The sequence below is a fragment of the Ornithodoros turicata genome, chromosome 1, assembly GCF_037126465.1.
Source record: "Ornithodoros turicata isolate Travis chromosome 1, ASM3712646v1, whole genome shotgun sequence".
NCBI lineage: Eukaryota > Metazoa > Arthropoda > Arachnida > Ixodida > Argasidae > Ornithodoros > Ornithodoros turicata.
In genome coordinates this window covers 190,547,455-190,567,682 of record NC_088201.1, presented here as the reverse complement: position 1 = coordinate 190,567,682, position 20,228 = coordinate 190,547,455, and the positions used below count along the sequence as shown (strand labels likewise).

At 51.9% G+C, this 20,228-nt stretch overlaps 29 non-coding genes across 29 annotated transcripts; all 29 read right to left on the bottom strand.

Moving 5' to 3' along the window:
• Nucleotides 1-703: 703 nt before the first annotated feature.
• On the bottom strand, nucleotides 704-825 carry LOC135379218 (U5 spliceosomal RNA). The gene has a single exon (XR_010418722.1). It is a non-coding gene; the product is annotated as a U5 spliceosomal RNA (small nuclear RNA).
• Nucleotides 826-1,011: 186 nt separating this feature from the next.
• On the bottom strand, nucleotides 1,012-1,133 carry LOC135379470 (U5 spliceosomal RNA). Its single transcript, XR_010418960.1, has one exon. It is a non-coding gene; the product is annotated as a U5 spliceosomal RNA (small nuclear RNA).
• A 185-nt stretch (nucleotides 1,134-1,318) lies between these two features.
• Nucleotides 1,319-1,440, bottom strand: LOC135379217 (U5 spliceosomal RNA). Its single transcript, XR_010418721.1, has one exon. It is a non-coding gene; the product is annotated as a U5 spliceosomal RNA (small nuclear RNA).
• Nucleotides 1,441-7,012: 5,572 nt separating this feature from the next.
• Nucleotides 7,013-7,133, bottom strand: LOC135379425 (U5 spliceosomal RNA). Its single transcript, XR_010418920.1, has one exon. It is a non-coding gene; the product is annotated as a U5 spliceosomal RNA (small nuclear RNA).
• Nucleotides 7,134-7,319: 186 nt separating this feature from the next.
• LOC135379410 (U5 spliceosomal RNA) lies at nucleotides 7,320-7,441 on the bottom strand. The gene has a single exon (XR_010418906.1). It is a non-coding gene; the product is annotated as a U5 spliceosomal RNA (small nuclear RNA).
• A 186-nt stretch (nucleotides 7,442-7,627) lies between these two features.
• On the bottom strand, nucleotides 7,628-7,749 carry LOC135379409 (U5 spliceosomal RNA). The gene has a single exon (XR_010418905.1). It is a non-coding gene; the product is annotated as a U5 spliceosomal RNA (small nuclear RNA).
• Nucleotides 7,750-7,935: 186 nt separating this feature from the next.
• LOC135379216 (U5 spliceosomal RNA) lies at nucleotides 7,936-8,057 on the bottom strand. The gene has a single exon (XR_010418720.1). It is a non-coding gene; the product is annotated as a U5 spliceosomal RNA (small nuclear RNA).
• A 185-nt stretch (nucleotides 8,058-8,242) lies between these two features.
• Nucleotides 8,243-8,364, bottom strand: LOC135379831 (U5 spliceosomal RNA). The gene has a single exon (XR_010419285.1). It is a non-coding gene; the product is annotated as a U5 spliceosomal RNA (small nuclear RNA).
• A 186-nt stretch (nucleotides 8,365-8,550) lies between these two features.
• Nucleotides 8,551-8,672, bottom strand: LOC135379408 (U5 spliceosomal RNA). Its single transcript, XR_010418904.1, has one exon. It is a non-coding gene; the product is annotated as a U5 spliceosomal RNA (small nuclear RNA).
• Nucleotides 8,673-8,858: 186 nt separating this feature from the next.
• LOC135379215 (U5 spliceosomal RNA) lies at nucleotides 8,859-8,980 on the bottom strand. Its single transcript, XR_010418719.1, has one exon. It is a non-coding gene; the product is annotated as a U5 spliceosomal RNA (small nuclear RNA).
• Nucleotides 8,981-9,164: 184 nt separating this feature from the next.
• Nucleotides 9,165-9,286, bottom strand: LOC135379830 (U5 spliceosomal RNA). Its single transcript, XR_010419284.1, has one exon. It is a non-coding gene; the product is annotated as a U5 spliceosomal RNA (small nuclear RNA).
• Nucleotides 9,287-9,472: 186 nt separating this feature from the next.
• LOC135379407 (U5 spliceosomal RNA) lies at nucleotides 9,473-9,594 on the bottom strand. Its single transcript, XR_010418903.1, has one exon. It is a non-coding gene; the product is annotated as a U5 spliceosomal RNA (small nuclear RNA).
• Nucleotides 9,595-9,780: 186 nt separating this feature from the next.
• Nucleotides 9,781-9,902, bottom strand: LOC135379214 (U5 spliceosomal RNA). Its single transcript, XR_010418718.1, has one exon. It is a non-coding gene; the product is annotated as a U5 spliceosomal RNA (small nuclear RNA).
• A 186-nt stretch (nucleotides 9,903-10,088) lies between these two features.
• Nucleotides 10,089-10,210, bottom strand: LOC135379828 (U5 spliceosomal RNA). Its single transcript, XR_010419282.1, has one exon. It is a non-coding gene; the product is annotated as a U5 spliceosomal RNA (small nuclear RNA).
• A 186-nt stretch (nucleotides 10,211-10,396) lies between these two features.
• Nucleotides 10,397-10,518, bottom strand: LOC135379406 (U5 spliceosomal RNA). Its single transcript, XR_010418902.1, has one exon. It is a non-coding gene; the product is annotated as a U5 spliceosomal RNA (small nuclear RNA).
• A 186-nt stretch (nucleotides 10,519-10,704) lies between these two features.
• On the bottom strand, nucleotides 10,705-10,826 carry LOC135380147 (U5 spliceosomal RNA). Its single transcript, XR_010419577.1, has one exon. It is a non-coding gene; the product is annotated as a U5 spliceosomal RNA (small nuclear RNA).
• A 184-nt stretch (nucleotides 10,827-11,010) lies between these two features.
• Nucleotides 11,011-11,132, bottom strand: LOC135379827 (U5 spliceosomal RNA). Its single transcript, XR_010419281.1, has one exon. It is a non-coding gene; the product is annotated as a U5 spliceosomal RNA (small nuclear RNA).
• A 186-nt stretch (nucleotides 11,133-11,318) lies between these two features.
• Nucleotides 11,319-11,440, bottom strand: LOC135380146 (U5 spliceosomal RNA). The gene has a single exon (XR_010419576.1). It is a non-coding gene; the product is annotated as a U5 spliceosomal RNA (small nuclear RNA).
• A 186-nt stretch (nucleotides 11,441-11,626) lies between these two features.
• On the bottom strand, nucleotides 11,627-11,748 carry LOC135380145 (U5 spliceosomal RNA). The gene has a single exon (XR_010419575.1). It is a non-coding gene; the product is annotated as a U5 spliceosomal RNA (small nuclear RNA).
• Nucleotides 11,749-17,320: 5,572 nt separating this feature from the next.
• LOC135379424 (U5 spliceosomal RNA) lies at nucleotides 17,321-17,441 on the bottom strand. The gene has a single exon (XR_010418919.1). It is a non-coding gene; the product is annotated as a U5 spliceosomal RNA (small nuclear RNA).
• A 186-nt stretch (nucleotides 17,442-17,627) lies between these two features.
• LOC135379405 (U5 spliceosomal RNA) lies at nucleotides 17,628-17,749 on the bottom strand. Its single transcript, XR_010418901.1, has one exon. It is a non-coding gene; the product is annotated as a U5 spliceosomal RNA (small nuclear RNA).
• A 186-nt stretch (nucleotides 17,750-17,935) lies between these two features.
• Nucleotides 17,936-18,057, bottom strand: LOC135379403 (U5 spliceosomal RNA). The gene has a single exon (XR_010418899.1). It is a non-coding gene; the product is annotated as a U5 spliceosomal RNA (small nuclear RNA).
• A 186-nt stretch (nucleotides 18,058-18,243) lies between these two features.
• LOC135380144 (U5 spliceosomal RNA) lies at nucleotides 18,244-18,365 on the bottom strand. The gene has a single exon (XR_010419574.1). It is a non-coding gene; the product is annotated as a U5 spliceosomal RNA (small nuclear RNA).
• Nucleotides 18,366-18,552: 187 nt separating this feature from the next.
• Nucleotides 18,553-18,673, bottom strand: LOC135379423 (U5 spliceosomal RNA). The gene has a single exon (XR_010418918.1). It is a non-coding gene; the product is annotated as a U5 spliceosomal RNA (small nuclear RNA).
• Nucleotides 18,674-18,859: 186 nt separating this feature from the next.
• On the bottom strand, nucleotides 18,860-18,981 carry LOC135379402 (U5 spliceosomal RNA). Its single transcript, XR_010418898.1, has one exon. It is a non-coding gene; the product is annotated as a U5 spliceosomal RNA (small nuclear RNA).
• A 186-nt stretch (nucleotides 18,982-19,167) lies between these two features.
• LOC135379401 (U5 spliceosomal RNA) lies at nucleotides 19,168-19,289 on the bottom strand. The gene has a single exon (XR_010418897.1). It is a non-coding gene; the product is annotated as a U5 spliceosomal RNA (small nuclear RNA).
• Nucleotides 19,290-19,475: 186 nt separating this feature from the next.
• On the bottom strand, nucleotides 19,476-19,596 carry LOC135379422 (U5 spliceosomal RNA). Its single transcript, XR_010418917.1, has one exon. It is a non-coding gene; the product is annotated as a U5 spliceosomal RNA (small nuclear RNA).
• Nucleotides 19,597-19,782: 186 nt separating this feature from the next.
• On the bottom strand, nucleotides 19,783-19,904 carry LOC135379400 (U5 spliceosomal RNA). The gene has a single exon (XR_010418896.1). It is a non-coding gene; the product is annotated as a U5 spliceosomal RNA (small nuclear RNA).
• Nucleotides 19,905-20,090: 186 nt separating this feature from the next.
• On the bottom strand, nucleotides 20,091-20,212 carry LOC135380143 (U5 spliceosomal RNA). The gene has a single exon (XR_010419573.1). It is a non-coding gene; the product is annotated as a U5 spliceosomal RNA (small nuclear RNA).
• Nucleotides 20,213-20,228: the final 16 nt, after the last annotated feature.

Below are 20,228 nucleotides of genomic sequence, written 5' to 3'. Positions count from 1 at the left end.
TCGTAACAGCTGTCATGAAGCTACTGTCTCTTCATAACTTCACCACGACTTCACCCCGCGCGAGCACGAAGACGTTGTGGTGGTTCTTCCACCGACTACGAAATTCCTGGCGGCCCAGAGCTTGAAGTTCCGTCTTGAGGCGTGTCCTCAGAGCAACGCGGCACGCGAACATCAAGTTCACAAGGATGGCGGGGGCAGCGCCGTACACAGTCCGAGTTCGGGCGCACCACAGCTGATACGTGATTTCTGCCGCGAGCAGCAGAAAGGCGGGTTGCTTCCGCGTCGGGACTGGGATGGGGTCCAGGAAGTGAACGGTCTCGTAGGAGACCCGAGGGAGTCCATACAGCATGGCCACCCGTCGCCACAGAGCAGCAGCGTTGACACAGTCGAAGAAGATGTGCCGATGTGTTTCTTCCTCGCCACAGACTGCGCAAGCGGTTGACCTGGATAGCCCGAAACGGTGTAGTCGAGCTCGTGCCGGGAGGACGTCGTGACTGTGCTGCCAGAGGATGTCGACGCGTGAGCCCTCGATGAGCCGAGACGATAGGTTGCTTCGGTCGTGTTGCTCTGGTTGTTGTCGGACGGGACGATAGATGTCACACAGCGCCTCGTACAGGCTTCTTGTCTTGGGGGTCTGGGTGTGGCCGGTCAGGACACGTCCGACCCGGACGCGTGTTTTCTCTTTGAATTGAATGATGTAGCCTTCCCCAAACGGGTTAGGCCTATCAAAAATTGTCTAGAAGCTCATTGTGCTGTCCCCCTCCACGGTGATCTTTAGTAAAAGGCGAAAGATCAATACGCGGATTTGAAGGGAGACCAGAGCATATGTCCTAAATTTTCAACGTTCGTCGATGCCCTATTTAAAACATTTAAGAGGCAAAGTGGTGGAGTCCCGTCTCTCTCTCTTTCTTTTCCTTTATTTGTTTGACTTGTCTTGGGGGTCTGGGTGTGGCCGGTCAGGACACGTCCGACCCGGACGCGTGTTTTCTCTTTGAATTGAATGATGTAGCCTTCCCCAAACGGGTTAGGCCTATCAAAAATTGTCTAGAAGCTAATTGTGCTGTCCCCCTCCACGGTGATCTTTAGTAAAAGGCGAAAGATCAATACGCGGATTTGAAGGGAGACCAGAGCATATGTCCTGAATTTTCAACGTTCGTCGATGCCCTATTTAAAACATTTGAGAGGCAAAGTGGTGGAGTCCCGTCTCTCTCTGTTTCTTTTTCTTCACTTGTTTGGCTTGTTTTGGGGTCGGGGTGTGGCCGGTCAGGACACGTCCGACCCGGACGCGTGTTTTCTCTTTGAATAGAATGATGTAGCCTTCCCCAAACGGGTTAGGCCTATCAAAAATTGTCTAGAAGCTCATTGTGCTGTCCCCCTCCACGGTGATCTTTAGTAAAAGGCGAAAGATCAATACGCGGATTTGAAGGGAGACCAGAGCATATGTCCTGAATTTTCAACGTTCGTCGACGCCCTATTTAAAACATATGAGACGCAAAGTGGTGGAGTCCTGTCTCTCTCTCTTTCTTTTCCTTTATTTGTTTGACTTGTCTTGGGGGTCTGGGTGTGGCCGGTCAGGACACGTCCGACCCGGACGCGTGTTTTCTCTTTGAATTGAATGATGTAGCCTTCCCCAAAAGGGTTCGGCCTATCAAAAATTGACTAGAAGCTCATTGTGCTGTCCCCCTCCACGGTGATCTTTAGTAAATATTTATTGAATTGAATAAACGATACAACGGAAATACCAAAAAACCTTACAACGCCAAAAGCAAAGACACGGAACACAGGCGGCGATCAAAACAATATCCGGAACTAATGCTGGAAACAGCTATATACAAAATCTATATACAAAATCGAAGGAGAGCAGTTCTGTACAAAGCCTATACACAAAGGAGAGCAGCTATATACAAAACATACATATACTTTTAAATATATATCACAGATTACACATTATTGAAAGATGAAAGTTTGATGACCGGCGACTATACAACTACTATACAAAAATTTACATCGTAACAGCTGTCATGAAGCTACTGTCTCTTCATAACTTCACCACGACTTCACCCCGCGCGAGCACGAAGACGTTGTGGTGGTTCTTCCACCGACTACGAAATTCCTGGCGGCCCAGAGCTTGAAGTTCCGTCTTGAGGCGTGTCCTCAGAGCAACGCGGCACGCGAACATCAAGTTCACAAGGATGGCGGGGGCAGCGCCGTACACAGTCCGAGTTCGGGCGCACCACAGCTGATACGTGATTTCTGCCGCGAGCAGCAGAAAGGCGGGTTGCTTCCGCGTCGGGACTGGGATGGGGTCCAGGAAGTGAACGGTCTCGTAGGAGACCCGAGGGAGTCCATACAGCATGGCCACCCGTCGCCACAGAGCAGCAGCGTTGACACAGTCGAAGAAGATGTGCCGATGTGTTTCTTCCTCGCCACAGACTGCGCAAGCGGTTGACCTGGATAGCCCGAAACGGTGTAGTCGAGCTCGTGCCGGGAGGACGTCGTGACTGTGCTGCCAGAGGATGTCGACGCGTGAGCCCTCGATGAGCCGAGACGATAGGTTGCTTCGGTCGTGTTGCTCTGGTTGTTGTCGGACGGGACGATAGATGTCACACAGCGCCTCGTACAGGCTTCTTGCGGACCAGGTGGGAAAGTCGGCATCCGGGAGGTGCTGGTGAATGCGTGTGGCGTACATGCGCATGAGCTGATAGAACACCATCAGCCGATCAATGTGAGGGCGGGTGAGGTCGTACGTCCCACCAAAGACACGGATCGATGGCCCGCTAAAGAAGACAGCGAGGTCATGGGAAATGTGCCCTGTGTCGCGTAGCACGCCGAAGAGTGTCGCTAAACCGAGGGCTGCACAAAACAGTCGGACGTCCGGGAAGTTCCATCCGCCAAGCCGGGAGGGCCTCACCATCACTGAGCGCTGTACTCGTTCGGGACGGCCGTCCCAGAAGAACTGGAACGTCATGCGGTCGGCTCGTCGGGCGGTCACCATGGCAGGTTGAAAGGCCGTGCCGAAATACCAAAGCGGCGAGCAGATGTGTCTTGACACTGCCTCTGCGCGTGCCCTCAAGTCCAGGAAGACGGCGGATAGCGACTGCAGCCGAGACTCCATCCCCCGTAGCGCCGTGGCCCAGTTGTTCGTAAGGGGGCCTCGTCTATTGAACTGGATTCCTAAGATCCTGCACGACTCCTTGACAGGAATGCCATAGGCGTGGCTGTAGGGGAAATCCGCGCCAAGCGCCAGCACTGCAGACTTGCCTTCGTTCACCTTGGCTCCAGAAGCGTTGCCGTACTGTTCCAAGCAATCGAGCACAGGTCGGATCGCGGCCGCGACTGGTAGGCACACCGTGAGGTCATCGGCGTAGGCAAAAGCCGTGGGGAAACGGTGGCTGCCGGGAATAGGTAGGCGAGGCACCAGGCTTTGTCTTGAAATCATCCGTATGGCGGCCTCAAAGACGAGCACGTAAAGAAGAGGTGAGAGCGGGCACCCCTGCCTAACTCCGGATTGCACAGGAAAAGCCTCAGACGGTTTTCCGTTGGCCAGGACCTGACTGCGGGCGTCGTTGTAGAGCAGCCTCACCAATCGCTGGAAGCACTCGCCAAATCCTGCCCGGCGCAGCACGAAAAACAGGAATTCGTGGCACACACGGTCAAACGCCTTCTGCTGGTCGAAGGACACTACGAATGCAGGTGTAGCTCGGTCGGCAGCCCAGTAGAATATATCCCGCAGAGCAAAAAGATGCTGCTGGATGCTGCGGCCTGGGACGGAGCAAGCCTGGACGGGAGATACGAGCAAGTGCATTACGCGGCCAAGCCGTTGTTGGATTACTTTGGCAAAGATTTTGTAATCCACGTTGAGTAACGTTATCGGTCTCCACGCCGTAAGCTCTTCGCGGCGGTTCTTGTCCTTGCAGAGGAGTTTTATTAGACCGCATCGAGATGACGCTGGCAGGATACCCTGCTCCACGGCCTCGGCGAAGACCTCCCAGAGGGCTTCACCAAGCAAGTCCCAAAATCGCAGATAGAATTCGATAGGAAGTCCATCTGGTCCTGGACACTTCCCTTTCTTCATAGACTTTGCCGCTTGGTAAACCTCCGGGATGGACACGTCGAAGTCCAGGTCCCCCGACTGGTCAGCTGTCAAACTGGGATAGTCGCACAGATGTTCTCCCACAGCGCTGTCTGCACTGGTTTGCGCGAGAACAGGCTGGCGAAGAAGTCTTGACAGGTGCTGACAATGTGTTCCAACGAGGTGGCCACTGTGCCGTCCTCCTGCACGAGACGTTCCAGACGTACCGGGGAACAACGCTGGGTTGCAGCAAGGGTAGACCGCGTTGCCGCTGTCTGGTACGGAGACCCTCGACGTCGGCCTGTGGACGGTGCCCATCCCTGAGACTTCCTGTGTAGCAAGGCCGATAGTTCCGCCAGGAGCTCCTTGTACGCGGAAACCTCCTCCTGGGTCTCCAGACCAGCTTCCAAGAGACCTCTGAGACCGACTTGCAGGACGCGAACTTCACGGCGTTTCTCCGCAGCTAGCTGTTTTCCCCAGATCTGCAGGATGTCGCGCGCTCCCTGCTTCAAGCTATCCCACCACTCGAGTGACCGGTCTTCAGCCATTTTTAAGCGAAGGTATGCCGTTAAGTCCGCCACCACCCTGTCATCTTCCAAGAGTGACACGTTAAGGCGCCAAGGGGCACGTTGTAGTCCAAAGCCCGAGGAGTCTTGCGTGTCCAAAACCAATGCCCGATGGTCGGAGAAGTACTGTGCTGACGTGCCCACTTGCACCACCGCACAGTCCACGAGAGCCGGTACCACCGTCTTGGTCACGTAGAATCTGTCCAGTCGCGCGTGACGATCCTGAAAGGAGTACGTAAAACCTGGAGTGTCTCCGTGTAGGTGATTCCACGCGTCCGTCAAGTCACATGCCCTGACTAAACGACTCAGTTCCTTGGCCTTCCAGGGCTGGTTTCTTGCTGTTCCTCCGGCTCTGTCGTGGACATCGTCAAGGACGCAGTTAAAGTCACCAGCAAGGAGCACATCCCTCTTCCCCATCAGGTACGGATCCAGGTTTCTGAAGAACTCGTTCCTTTCCTGATAGTCAGTAGGCGCGTACACTGATATCAGGCGATTGTCGCGTCCTTGAACTGATATGTCTACTGAGACCACTCGGCCTTCAAAATCATAACTGTGCCGTAGAACTGTGCCACGAAAACGACTTGTAAGCAAGATGGCAACGCCCCGAGACCGCGGGTTGCCGAAACTGTAAAAACCGTTCGTGCCAATACGCTGGGAGAAGGACTTTGCTTCCGAAATGCTGCTGAAGTGCGTTTCCTGGAGAAACGCGACGTCGACTCCAAGGGATTCCAGCAGGGAGCCAAGTGCCCTCTGCTTGCGGTGTTGACGCAGTCCTCGTACATTAAGACTTAGTACCTTCATTATCGGGTAATGGGAGGGGGGTTTGGGACGTAAGACTGGCGTCTTGCCTAGCCTTCTTGCAGTCAGGCTTCGGGGTGCCCTTGCCTTCCTTCAACCACTCTTCTTCTGACGGCGTCGAATACGACAGGGAGCCGGTCGAGGGATGCGGACGTTTCGGGGGCTGACCACCTGCATTGTTGTCCTCCCGCATGTCTTCGCAAGCAGCGTCGTCTTCGAGAGCGTCTTCGTCGATGACGAGACCAGGCTCTGAGCCGTCGCTGTCGACTGATGATGTGCCTGGGTGCGAAAAGTCAGCACCGTTAAGCAGTTCCTCAGTCTCGGTTGACGTCTTCGTGACTTCCTGAAGCCCTGCAGTGGCAGGTGCTTCTGATTCGCTCTTCTCGGGCACCGCAGTGGCGGGCTCTTCTGTAGAGACGTTCCCAGAGGCTACAATGGCAGCCCCCGTTGGCAAGGTAAGCAACTCGGTGAGCATCGCTTCTTGCTGTTCCAGCTCTTCCCGATGGGCTTTCTCCGCATCCCCTTGGCCGAGCTGCGCCGCGTCGTCGTGGGCAACGCTTGCGTAAGTGGTTACCCTGCAGCGGCTGGTCCAATGATCGGACCCACATTTCCTGCACTTTTCATTGCAGGAGATAGCTTCGTGCCCATAGGCTAGGCAGCGACGGCATCGAGGCGTCGTGCACTCGGCGGCGAAGTGGCCCTCCTGACTGCATCGGCGGCAGACTTTGCGCATTCCCGAATACAGGCACATCGCTTGGAAGCCCCTCACTACGATGAAGTTCGGCACCTCCTTCGTGGCCTCAAGCAGCACCTTACGTGCGCCCGTCTCAACAGTGGGGTAATCCCTGTACTTTTCACGATGCGACTTGATGACTCTCCCGTACCTTGTCAGCACTGCGTCCAAGTCGCTGTCCGGCATCTCCGTTGGCAGATGCATCACTGTCACTACTTTAGTGAACGACGCCAGGGACACCAAGGGGTAAGTCTTGTTCCCGATAGTCAACGAACCCAACGCCCGGAGCGTGTCAACAGCCCGCATGGTGTGGACTGTCACGTAGTAGCGGCCCAGTCCAGCGGGTCGCACCGAACGCAAGTCGTTCAGTGGAATAGCAGCCAAGACCGCATCCATCACTTGCTTCGTCCTTACTTGAGATTCAGCATGGAGGCAGAACGTAAGGTCTTGGCGAAGTTGCGCCGCCAACTCCCTAGGGAGCCCTTGGGCACCCATCGTCGGGGTCGGGGCGTGTGGTACCCGTAAAAGTAAAGACTCAGTAATAAACCAAACTTACAGGTCAGAAAGCACGGTCTTTCTTCTTAATATAAGCAGAGAGCTCGATCTTTAGTAAAAGGCGAAAGATCAATACGCGGATTTGAAGGGAGACCAGAGCATATGTCCTGATTTTTCAACGTTCCTCGATGCCCTATTTAAAACATTTGAGAGGCAAAGTGGTGGAGTCCCGTCTCTCTCTCTTTCTTTTTCTTCACTTGTTTGGCTTGTTTTGGGGTCGGGGTGTGGCCGGTCAGGACACGTCCGACCCGGACGCGTGTTTTCTCTTTGAATTGAATGATGTAGCCTTCCCCAAACGGGTTCGGCCTATCAAAAATTGACTAGAAGCTCATTGTGCTGTCCCCCTCCACGGTGATCTTTAGTAAAAGGCGAAAGATCAATACGCGGATTTGAAGGGAGACCAGAGCATATGTCCTGAATTTTCAACGTTCGTCGATGCCCTATTTAAAACATTTGAGAGGCAAAGTGGTGGAGTCCCGTCTCTCTCTCTTTCTTTTCCTTTATTTGTTTGACTTGTCTTGGGGGTCTGGGTGTGGCCGGTCAGGACACGTCCGACCCGGACGCGTGTTTTCTCTTTGAATTGAATGATGTAGCCTTCCCGAAACGGGTTAGGCCTATCAAAAATTGTCTAGAAGCTCATTGTGCTGTCCCCCTCCACGGTGATCTTTAGTAAAAGGCGAAAGATCAATACGCGGATTTGAAGGGAGACCAGAGCATATGTCCTGAATTTTCAACGTTCGTCGATGCCCTATTTAAAACATTTAAGAGGCAAAGTGGTGGAGTCCCGTCTCTCTCTCTTTCTTTTCCTTTATTTGTTTGACTTGTCTTGGGGGTATGGGTGTGGCCGGTCAGGACACGTCCGACCCGGACGCGTGTTTTCTCTTTGAATTGAATGATGTAGCCTTCCCGAAACGGGTTAGGCCTATCAAAAATTGTCTAGAAGCTCATTGTGCTGTCCCCCTCCACGGTGATCTTTAGTAAAAGGCGAAAGATCAATACGCGGATTTGAAGGGAGACCAGAGCATATGTCCTGAATTTTCAACGTTCGTCGATGCCCTATTTAAAACATTTAAGAGGCAAAGTGGTGGAGTCCCGTCTCTCTCTCTTTCTTTTCCTTTATTTGTTTGACTTGTCTTGGGGGTCTGGGTGTGGCCGGTCAGGACACGTCCGACCCGGACGCGTGTTTTCTCTTTGAATTGAATGATGTAGCCTTCCCCAAACGGGTTAGGCCTATCAAAAATTGTCTAGAAGCTCATTGTGCTGTCCCCCTCCACGGTGATCTTTAGTAAAAGGCGAAAGATCAATACGCGGATTTGAAGGGAGACCAGAGCATATGTCCTGAATTTTCAACGTTCGTCGATGCCCTATTTAAAACATTTAAGAGGCAAAGTGGTGGAGTCCCGTCTCTCTCTCTTTCTTTTCCTTTATTTGTTTGACTTGTCTTGGGGGTCGGGGTGTGGCCGGTCAGGACACGTCCGACCGGACGCGTGTTTTCTCTTTGAATTGAATGATGTAGCCTTCCCCAAACGGGTTAGGCCTATCAAAAATTGACTAGAAGCTCATTGTGCTGTCCCCCTCCACGGTGATCTTTAGTAAAAGGCGAAAGATCAATACGCGGATTTGAAGGGAGACCAGAGCATATGTCCTGAATTTTCAACGTTCGTCGATGCCCTATTTAAAACATTTGAGAGGCAAAGTGGTGGAGTCCCGTCTCTCTCTCTTTCTTTTCCTTTATTTGTTTGACTTGTCTTGGGGGTCTGGGTGTGGCCGGTCAGGACACGTCCGACCTGGACGCGTGTTTTCTCTTTGAATTGAATGATGTAGCCTTCCCGAAACGGGTTAGGCCTATCAAAAATTGTCTAGAAGCTCATTGTGCTGTCCCCCTCCACGGTGATCTTTAGTAAAAGGCGAAAGATCAATACGCGGATTTGAAGGGAGACCAGAGCATATGTCCTGAATTTTCAACGTTCGTCGATGCCCTATTTAAAACATTTGAGAGGCAAAGTGGTGGAGTCCCGTCTCTCTCTCTTTCTTTTCCTTTATTTGTTTGACTTGTCTTGGGGGTCTGGGTGTGGCCGGTCAGGACACGTCCGACCTGGACGCGTGTTTTCTCTTTGAATTGAATGATGTAGCCTTCCCCAAACGGGTTAGGCCTATCAAAAATTGTCTAGAAGCTCATTGTGCTGTCCCCCTCCACGGTGATCTTTAGTAAAAGGCGAAAGATCAATACGCGGATTTGAAGGGAGACCAGAGCATATGTCCTGAATTTTCAACGTTCGTCGATGCCCTATTTAAAACATTTGAGAGGCAAAGTGGTGGAGTCCCGTCTCTCTCTCTTTCTTTTCCTTCACTTGTTTGCTTGTTTTGGGGTCGGGGTGTGGCCGGTCAGGACACGTCCGACCTGGACGCGTGTTTTCTCTTTGAATTGAATGATGTAGCCTTCCCCAAACGGGTTAGGCCTATCAAAAATTGACTAGAAGCTCATTGTGCTGTCCCCCTCCACGGTGATCTTTAGTAAAAGGCGAAAGATCAATACGCGGATTTGAAGGGAGACCAGAGCATATGTCCTGAATTTTCAACGTTCGTCGATGCCCTATTTAAAACATTTGAGAGGCAAAGTGGTGGAGTCCCGTCTCTCTCTCTTTCTTTTCCTTTATTTGTTTGACTTGTCTTGGGGGTCTGGGTGTGGCCGGTCAGGACACGTCCGACCTGGACGCGTGTTTTCTCTTTGAATTGAATGATGTAGCCTTCCCGAAACGGGTTAGGCCTATCAAAAATTGTCTAGAAGCTCATTGTGCTGTCCCCCTCCACGGTGATCTTTAGTAAAAGGCGAAAGATCAATACGCGGATTTGAAGGGAGACCAGAGCATATGTCCTGAATTTTCAACGTTCGTCGATGCCCTATTTAAAACATTTGAGAGGCAAAGTGGTGGAGTCCCGTCTCTCTCTCTTTCTTTTCCTTTATTTGTTTGACTTGTCTTGGGGGTCTGGGTGTGGCCGGTCAGGACACGTCCGACCTGGACGCGTGTTTTCTCTTTGAATTGAATGATGTAGCCTTCCCCAAACGGGTTAGGCCTATCAAAAATTGTCTAGAAGCTCATTGTGCTGTCCCCCTCCACGGTGATCTTTAGTAAAAGGCGAAAGATCAATACGCGGATTTGAAGGGAGACCAGAGCATATGTCCTGAATTTTCAACGTTCGTCGATGCCCTATTTAAAACATTTGAGAGGCAAAGTGGTGGAGTCCCGTCTCTCTCTCTTTCTTTTCCTTTATTTGTTTGACTTGTCTTGGGGGTCGGGGTGTGGCCGGTCAGGACACGTCCGACCTGGACGCGTGTTTTCTCTTTGAATTGAATGATGTAGCCTTCCCCAAACGGGTTAGGCCTATCAAAAATTGACTAGAAGCTCATTGTGCTGTCCCCCTCCACGGTGATCTTTAGTAAAAGGCGAAAGATCAATACGCGGATTTGAAGGGAGACCAGAGCATATGTCCTGAATTTTCAACGTTCGTCGATGCCCTATTTAAAACATTTGAGAGGCAAAGTGGTGGAGTCCCGTCTCTCTCTCTTTCTTTTCCTTTATTTGTTTGACTTGTCTTGGGGGTCTGGGTGTGGCCGGTCAGGACACGTCCGACCTGGACGCGTGTTTTCTCTTTGAATTGAATGATGTAGCCTTCCCGAAACGGGTTAGGCCTATCAAAAATTGTCTAGAAGCTCATTGTGCTGTCCCCCTCCACGGTGATCTTTAGTAAAAGGCGAAAGATCAATACGCGGATTTGAAGGGAGACCAGAGCATATGTCCTGAATTTTCAACGTTCGTCGATGCCCTATTTAAAACATTTGAGAGGCAAAGTGGTGGAGTCCCGTCTCTCTCTCTTTCTTTTCCTTTATTTGTTTGACTTGTCTTGGGGGTCTGGGTGTGGCCGGTCAGGACACGTCCGACCTGGACGCGTGTTTTCTCTTTGAATTGAATGATGTAGCCTTCCCCAAACGGGTTAGGCCTATCAAAAATTGTCTAGAAGCTCATTGTGCTGTCCCCCTCCACGGTGATCTTTAGTAAAAGGCGAAAGATCAATACGCGGATTTGAAGGGAGACCAGAGCATATGTCCTGAATTTTCAACGTTCGTCGATGCCCTATTTAAAACATTTGAGAGGCAAAGTGGTGGAGTCCCGTCTCTCTCTCTTTCTTTTCCTTCACTTGTTTGCTTGTTTTGGGGTCGGGGTGTGGCCGGTCAGGACACGTCCGACCTGGACGCGTGTTTTCTCTTTGAATTGAATGATGTAGCCTTCCCCAAACGGGTTAGGCCTATCAAAAATTGACTAGAAGCTCATTGTGCTGTCCCCCTCCACGGTGATCTTTAGTAAAAGGCGAAAGATCAATACGCGGATTTGAAGGGAGACCAGAGCATATGTCCTGAATTTTCAACGTTCGTCGATGCCCTATTTAAAACATTTGAGAGGCAAAGTGGTGGAGTCCCGTCTCTCTCTCTTTCTTTTCCTTTATTTGTTTGACTTGTCTTGGGGGTCTGGGTGTGGCCGGTCAGGACACGTCCGACCTGGACGCATGTTTTCTCTTTGAATTGAATGATGTAGCCTTCCCCAAACGGGTTAGGCCTATCAAAAATTGTCTAGAAGCTCATTGTGCTGTCCCCCTCCACGGTGATCTTTAGTAAAAGGCGAAAGATCAATACGCGGATTTGAAGGGAGACCAGAGCATATGTCCTGAATTTTCAACGTTCGTCGATGCCCTATTTAAAACATTTGAGAGGCAAAGTGGTGGAGTCCCGTCTCTCTCTCTTTCTTTTCCTTTATTTGTTTGACTTGTCTTGGGGGTCTGGGTGTGGCCGGTCAGGACACGTCCGACCTGGACGCGTGTTTTCTCTTTGAATTGAATGATGTAGCCTTCCCCAAACGGGTTAGGCCTATCAAAAATTGTCTAGAAGCTCATTGTGCTGTCCCCCTCCACGGTGATCTTTAGTAAAAGGCGAAAGATCAATACGCGGATTTGAAGGGAGACCAGAGCATATGTCCTGAATTTTCAACGTTCGTCGACGCCCTATTTAAAACATATGAGAGGCAAAGTGGTGGAGTCCCGTCTCTCTCTCTTTCTTTTCCTTTATTTGTTTGACTTGTCTTGGGGGTCTGGGTGTGGCCGGTCAGGACACGTCCGACCTGGACGCGTGTTTTCTCTTTGAATTGAATGATGTAGCCTTCCCCAAACGGGTTAGGCCTATCAAAAATTGACTAGAAGCTCATTGTGCTGTCCCCCTCCACGGTGATCTTTAGTAAATATTTATTGAATTGAATAAACGATACAACGGAAATACCAAAAAACCTTACAACGCCAAAAGCAAAGACACGGAACACAGGCGGCGATCAAAACAATATCCGGAACTAATGCTGGAAACAGCTATGTACAAAATCTATATACAAAATCGAAGGAGAGCAGTTCTGTACAAAGCCTATACACAAAGGAGAGCAGCTATATACAAAACATACATATACTTTTAAATATATATCACAGATTACACATTATTGAAAGATGAAAGTTTGATGACCGGCGACTATACAACTACTATACAAAAATTTACATCGTAACAGCTGTCATGAAGCTACTGTCTCTTCATAACTTCACCACGACTTCACCCCGCGCGAGCACGAAGACGTTGTGGTGGTTCTTCCACCGACTACGAAATTCCTGGCGGCCCAGAGCTTGAAGTTCCGTCTTGAGGCGTGTCCTCAGAGCAACGCGGCACGCGAACATCAAGTTCACAAGGATGGCGGGGGCAGCGCCGTACACAGTCCGAGTTCGGGCGCACCACAGCTGATAGGTGATTTCTGCCGCGAGCAGCAGAAAGGCGGGTTGCTTCCGCGTCGGAACTGGGATGGGGTCCAGGAAGTGAACGGTCTCGTAGGAGACCCGAGGGAGTCCATACAGCATGGCCACCCGTCGCCACAGAGCAGCAGCGTTGACACAGTCGAAGAAGATGTGCCGATGTGTCTCTTCTCGCCACAGACTGCGCAAGCGGTTGACCTGGATAGCCCGAAACGGTGTAGTCGAGCTCGTGCCGGGAGGACGTCGTGACTGTGCTGCCAGAGGATGTCGACGCGTGAGCCCTCGATGAGCCGAGACGATAGGTTGCTTCGGTCGTGTTGCTCTGGTTGTTGTCGGACGGGACGATAGATGTCACACAGCGCCTCGTACAGGCTTCTTGCGGACCAGGTGGGAAAGTCGGCATCCGGGAGGTGCTGGTGAATGCGTGTGGCGTACATGCGCATGAGCTGATAGAACACCATCAGCCGATCACTGTGAGGGCGGGTGAGGTCGTACGTCCCACCAAAGACACGGATCGATGGCCCGCTAAAGAAGACAGCGAGGTCATGGGAAATGTGCCCTGTGTCGCGTAGCACGCCGAAGAGTGTCGCCAAACCGAGGGCTGCACAAAACAGTCGGACGTCCGGGAAGTTCCATCCGCCAAGCCGGGAGGGCCTCACCATCACTGAGCGCTGTACTCGTTCGGGACGGCCGTCCCAGAAGAACTGGAACGTCATGCGGTCGGCTCGTCGGGCGGTCACCATGGCAGGTTGAAAGGCCGTGCCGAAATACCAAAGCGGCGAGCAGATGTGTCTTGACACTGCCTCTGCGCGTGCCCTCAAGTCCAGGAAGACGGCGGATAGCGACTGCAGCCGAGACTCCATCCCCCGTAGCGCCGTGGCCCAGTTGTTCGTAAGGGGGCCTCGTCTATTGAACTGGATTCCTAAGATCCTGCACGACTCCTTGACAGGAATGCCATAGGCGTGGCTGTAGGGGAAATCCGCGCCAAGCGCCAGCACTGCAGACTTGCCTTCGTTCACCTTGGCTCCAGAAGCGTTGCCGTACTGTTCCAAGCAATCGAGCACAGGTCGGATCGCGGTCGCGTCTGGTAGGCACACCGTGAGGTCATCGGCGTAGGCAAACGCCGTGGGGAAACGGTGGCTGCCGGGAATAGGTAGGCGAGGCACCAGGCTTTGTCTTGAAATCATCCGTATGGCGGCCTCAAAGACGAGCACGTAAAGAAGAGGTGAGAGCGGGCACCCCTGCCTAACTCCGGATTGCACAGGAAAAGCCTCAGACGGTTTTCCGTTGGCCAGGACCTGACTGCGGGCGTCGTTGTAGAGCAGCCTCACCAATCGCTGGAAGCACTCGCCAAATCCTGCCCGGCGCAGCACGAAAAACAGGAATTCGTGGCACACACGGTCAAACGCCTTCTGCTGGTCGAAGGACACTACGAATGCAGGTGTAGCTCGGTCGGCAGCCCAGTAGAATATATCCCGCAGAGCAAAAAGATGCTGCTGGATGCTGCGGCCTGGGACGGAGCAAGCCTGGACGGGAGATACGAGCAAGTGCATTACGCGGCCAAGCCGTTGCTGGATTACTTTGGCAAAGATTTTGTAATCCACGTTGAGTAACGTTATCGGTCTCCACGCCGTAAGCTCTTCGCGGCGGTTCTTGTCCTTGCAGAGGAGTTTTATTAGACCGCATCGAGATGACGCTGGCAGGATACCCTGCTCCACGGCCTCGGCGAAGACCTCCCAGAGGGCTTCACCAAGCAAGTCCCAAAATCGCAGATAGAATTCGATAGGAAGTCCATCTGGTCCTGGACACTTCCCTTTCTTCATAGACTTTGCCGCTTGGTAAACCTCCGGGATGGACACGTCGAAGTCCAGGTCCCCCGACTGGTCAGCTGTCAAACTGGGATAGTCGGCACAGATGTTCTCCCACAGCGCTGTCTGCACTGGTTTGCGCGAGAACAGGCTGGCGAAGAAGTCTTGACAGGTGCTGACAATGTGTTCCAACGAGGTGGCCACTGTGCCGTCCTCCTGCACGAGACGTTCCAGACGTACCGGGGAAGAACGCTGGGTTGCAGCAAGGGTAGACCGCGTTGCCGCTGTCTGGTACGGAGACCCTCGACGTCGGCCTGTGGACGGTGCCCATCCCTGAGACTTCCTGTGTAGCAAGGCCGATAGTTCCGCCAGGAGCTCCTTGTACGCGGAAACCTCCTCCTGGGTCTCCAGACCAGCTTCCAAGAGACCTCTGAGACCGACTTGCAGGACGCGAACCTCACGGCGTTTCTCCGCAGCTAGCTGTTTTCCCCAGATCTGCAGGATGTCGCGCGCTCCCTGCTTCAAGCTATCCCACCACTCGAGTGACCGGTCTTCAGCCATTTTTAAGCGAAGGTATGCCGTTAAGTCCGCCACCACCCTGTCATCTTCCAAGAGTGACACGTTAAGGCGCCAAGGGGCACGTTGTAGTCCAAAGCCCGAGGAGTCTTGCGTGTCCAAAACCAATGCCCGATGGTCGGAGAAGTACTGTGCTGACGTGCCCACTTGCACCACCGCACAGTCCACGAGAGCCGGTACCACCGTCTTGGTCACGTAGAATCTGTCCAGTCGCGCGTGACGATCCTGAAAGGAGTACGTAAAACCTGGAGTGTCTCCGTGTAGGTGATTCCACGCGTCCGTCAAGTCACATGCCCTGACTAAACGACTCAGTTCCTTGGCCTTCCAGGGCTGGTTTCTTGCTGTTCCTCCGGCTCTGTCGTGGACATCGTCAAGGACGCAGTTAAAGTCACCAGCAAGGAGCACATCCCTCTTCCCCATCAGGTACGGATCCAGGTTTCTGAAGAACTCGTTCCTTTCCTGATAGTCAGTAGGCGCGTACACTGATATCAGGCGATTGTCGCGTCCTTGAACTGATATGTCTACTGAGACCACTCGGCCTTCAAAATCATAACTGTGCCGTAGAACTGTGCCACGAAAACGACTTGTAAGCAAGATGGCAACGCCCCGAGACCGCGGGTTGCCGAAACTGTAAAAACCATTCGTGCCAATACGCTGGGAGAAGGACTTTGCTTCCGAAATGCTGCTGAAGTGCGTTTCCTGGAGAAACGCGACGTCGACTCCAAGGGATTCCAGCAGGGAGCCAAGTGCCCTCTGCTTGCGGTGTTGACGCAGTCCTCGTACATTAAGACTTAGTACCTTCATTATCGGGTAATGGGAGGGGGGTTTGGGACGTAAGACTGGCGTCTTGCCTAGCCTTCTTGCAGTCAGGCTTCGGGGTGCCCTTGCCTTCCTTCAACCACTCTTCTTCTGACGGCGTCGAATACGACAGGGAGCCGGTCGAGGGATGCGGACGTTTCGGGGGCTGACCACCTGCATTGTTGTCCTCCCGCATGTCTTCGCAGGCAGCGTCGTCTTCGAGAGCGTCTTCGTCGATGACGAGACCAGGCTCTGAGCCGTCGCTGTCGACTGATGATGTGCCTGGGTGCGAAAAGTCAGCACCGTTAAGCAGTTCCTCAGTCTCGGTTGACGTCTTCGTGACTTCCTGAAGCCCTGCAGTGGCAGGTGCTTCTGATTCGCTCTTCTCGGGCACCGCAGTGGCGGGCTCTTCTGTAGAGACGTTCCCAGAGGCTACAATGGCAGCCCCCGTTGGCAAGGTAAGCAACTCGGTGAGCATCGCTTCTTGCTGTTCCAGCTCTTCCCGATGGGCTTTCTCCGCATCCCCTTGGCCGAGCTGCGCCGCGTCGTCGTGGGCAACGCTTGCGTAAGTGGTTACCCTGCAGCGGCTGGTCCAATGATCGGACCCACATTTCCTGCACTTTTCATCGCAGGAGATAGCCTCGTGCCCATAGGCTAGGCAGCGACGGCATCGCGGCGTCGTGCACTCGGCGGCGAAGTGGCCCTCCTGACTGCATCGGCGGCAGAGTTTGCGCATTCCCGAATACAGGCACATCGCTTGGAAGCCCCTCACTACGATGAAGTTCGGCACCTCCTTCGTGGCCTCGAGCAGCACCTTACGTGCGCCCGTCTCAACAGTGGGGTAATCCCTGTACTTTTCACGATGCGACTTGATGACTCTCCCGTACCTTGTCAGCACTGCGTCCAAGTCGCTGTCCGGCATCTCCGTTGGCAGATGCATCACTGTCACTACTTTAGTGAACGACGCCAGGGACACCAAGGGGTAAGTCTTGTTCCCGATAGTCAACGAACCCAACGCCCGGAGCGTGTCAACAGCCCGCATGGTGTGGACTGTCACGTAGTAGCGGCCCAGTCCAGCGGGTCGCACCGAACGCAAGTCGTTCAGTGGAATAGCAGCCAAGACCGCATCCATCACTTGCTTCGTCCTTACTTGAGATTCAGCATGGAGGCAGAACGTAAGGTCTTGGCGAAGTTGCGCCGCCAACTCCCTAGGGAGCCCTTGGGCACCCATCGTCGGGGTCGGGGCGTGTGGTACACGTGAAAGTAAAGACTCAGTAATAAGCCAAACTTACAGGTCAGAAAGCACGGTCTTTCTTCTTAATATAAGCAGAGAGCTCGATCTTTAGTAAAAGGCGAAAGATCAATACGCGGATTTGAAGGGAGACCAGAGCATATGTCCTGATTTTTCAACGTTCCTCGATGCCCTATTTAAAACATTTGAGAGGCAAAGTGGTGGAGTCCCGTCTCTCTCTCTTTCTTTTTCTTCACTTGTTTGGCTTGTTTTGGGGTCGGGGTGTGGCCGGTCAGGACACGTCCGACCCGGACGCGTGTTTTCTCTTTGAATTGAATGATGTAGCCTTCCCCAAACGGGTTCGGCCTATCAAAAATTGACTAGAAGCTCATTGTGCTGTCCCCCTCCACGGTGATCTTTAGTAAAAGGCGAAAGATCAATACGCGGATTTGAAGGGAGACCAGAGCATATGTCCTGAATTTTCAACGTTCGTCGATGCCCTATTTAAAACATTTAAGAGGCAAAGTGGTGGAGTCCCGTCTCTCTCTCTTTCTTTTCCTTTATTTGTTTGACTTGTCTTGGGGGTCTGGGTGTGGCCGGTCAGGACACGTCCGACCCGGACGCGTGTTTTCTCTTTGAATTGAATGATGTAGCCTTCCCGAAACGGGTTAGGCCTATCAAAAATTGTCTAGAAGCTCATTGTGCTGTCCCCCTCCACGGTGATCTTTAGTAAAAGGCGAAAGATCAATACGCGGATTTGAAGGGAGACCAGAGCATATGTCCTGAATTTTCAACGTTCGTCGATGCCCTATTTAAAACATTTAAGAGGCAAAGTGGTGGAGTCCCGTCTCTCTCTCTTTCTTTTCCTTTATTTGTTTGACTTGTCTTGGGGGTATGGGTGTGGCCGGTCAGGACACGTCCGACCCGGACGCGTGTTTTCTCTTTGAATTGAATGATGTAGCCTTCCCGAAACGGGTTAGGCCTATCAAAAATTGTCTAGAAGCTCATTGTGCTGTCCCCCTCCACGGTGATCTTTAGTAAAAGGCGAAAGATCAATACGCGGATTTGAAGGGAGACCAGAGCATATGTCCTGAATTTTCAACGTTCGTCGATGCCCTATTTAAAACATTTAAGAGGCAAAGTGGTGGAGTCCCGTCTCTCTCTCTTTCTTTTCCTTTATTTGTTTGACTTGTCTTGGGGGTCTGGGTGTGGCCGGTCAGGACACGTCCGACCCGGACGCGTGTTTTCTCTTTGAATTGAATGATGTAGCCTTCCCCAAACGGGTTAGGCCTATCAAAAATTGTCTAGAAGCTCATTGTGCTGTCCCCCTCCACGGTGATCTTTAGTAAAAGGCGAAAGATCAATACGCGGATTTGAAGGGAGACCAGAGCATATGTCCTGAATTTTCAACGTTCGTCGATGCCCTATTTAAAACATTTAAGAGGCAAAGTGGTGGAGTCCCGTCTCTCTCTCTTTCTTTTCCTTTATTTGTTTGACTTGTCTTGGGGGTCGGGGTGTGGCCGGTCAGGACACGTCCGACCCGGACGCGTGTTTTCTCTTTGAATTGAATGATGTAGCCTTCCCCAAACGGGTTCGGCCTATCAAAAATTGACTAGAAGCTCATTGTGCTGTCCCCCTCCACGGTGATCTTTAGTAAAAGGCGAAAGATCAATACGCGGATTTGAAGGGAGACCAGAGCATATGTCCTGAATTTTCAACGTTCGTCGATGCCCTATTTAAAACATTTAAGAGGCAAAGTGGTGGAGTCCCGTCTCTCTCTCTTTCTTTTCCTTTATTTGTTTGACTTGTCTTGGGGGTCTGGGTGTGGCCGGTCAGGACACGTCCGACCCGGACGCGTGTTTTCTCTTTGAATTGAATGATGTAGCCTTCCCGAAACGGGTTAGGCCTATCAAAAATTGTCTAGAAGCTCATTGTGCTGTCCCCCTCCACGGTGATCTTTAGTAAAAGGCGAAAGATCAATACGCGGATTTGAAGGGAGACCAGAGCATATGTCCTGAATTTTCAACGTTCGTCGATGCCCTATTTAAAACATTTAAGAGGCAAAGTGGTGGAGTCCCGTCTCTCTCTCTTTCTTTTCCTTTATTTGTTTGACTTGTCTTGGGGGTCTGGGTGTGGCCGGTCAGGACACGTCCGACCCGGACGCGTGTTTTCTCTTTGAATTGAATGATGTAGCCTTCCCGAAACGGGTTAGGCCTATCAAAAATTGTCTAGAAGCTCATTGTGCTGTCCCCCTCCACGGTGATCTTTAGTAAAAGGCGAAAGATCAATACGCGGATTTGAAGGGAGACCAGAGCATATGTCCTGATTTTTCAACGTTCCTCGATGCCCTATTTAAAACATTTGAGAGGCAAAGTGGTGGAGTCCCGTCTCTCTCTCTTTCTTTTTCTTCACTTGTTTGGCTTGTTTTGGGGTCGGGGTGTGGCCGGTCAGGACACGTCCGACCCGGACGCGTGTTTTCTCTTTGAATTGAATGATGTAGCCTTCCCCAAACGGGTTCGGCCTATCAAAAATTGACTAGAAGCTCATTGTGCTGTCCCCCTCCACGGTGATCTTTAGTAAAAGGCGAAAGATCAATACGCGGATTTGAAGGGAGACCAGAGCATATGTCCTGAATTTTCAACGTTCGTCGATGCCCTATTTAAAACATTTAAGAGGCAAAGTGGTGGAGTCCCGTCTCTCTCTCTTTCTTTTCCTTTATTTGTTTGACTTGTCTTGGGGGTCTGGGTGTGGCCGGTCAGGACACGTCCGACCCGGACGCGTGTTTTCTCTTTGAATTGAATGATGTAGCCTTCCCGAAACGGGTTAGGCCTATCAAAAATTGTCTAGAAGCTCATTGTGCTGTCCCCCTCCACGGTGATCTTTAGTAAAAGGCGAAAGATCAATACGCGGATTTGAAGGGAGACCAGAGCATATGTCCTGAATTTTCAACGTTCGTCGATGCCCTATTTAAAACATTTAAGAGGCAAAGTGGTGGAGTCCCGTCTCTCTCTCTTTCTTTTCCTTTATTTGTTTGACTTGTCTTGGGGGTATGGGTGTGGCCGGTCAGGACACGTCCGACCCGGACGCGTGTTTTCTCTTTGAATTGAATGATGTAGCCTTCCCCAAACGGGTTAGGCCTATCAAAAATTGTCTAGAAGCTCATTGTGCTGTCCCCCTCCACGGTGATCTTTAGTAAAAGGCGAAAGATCAATACGCGGATTTGAAGGGAGACCAGAGCATATGTCCTGAATTTTCA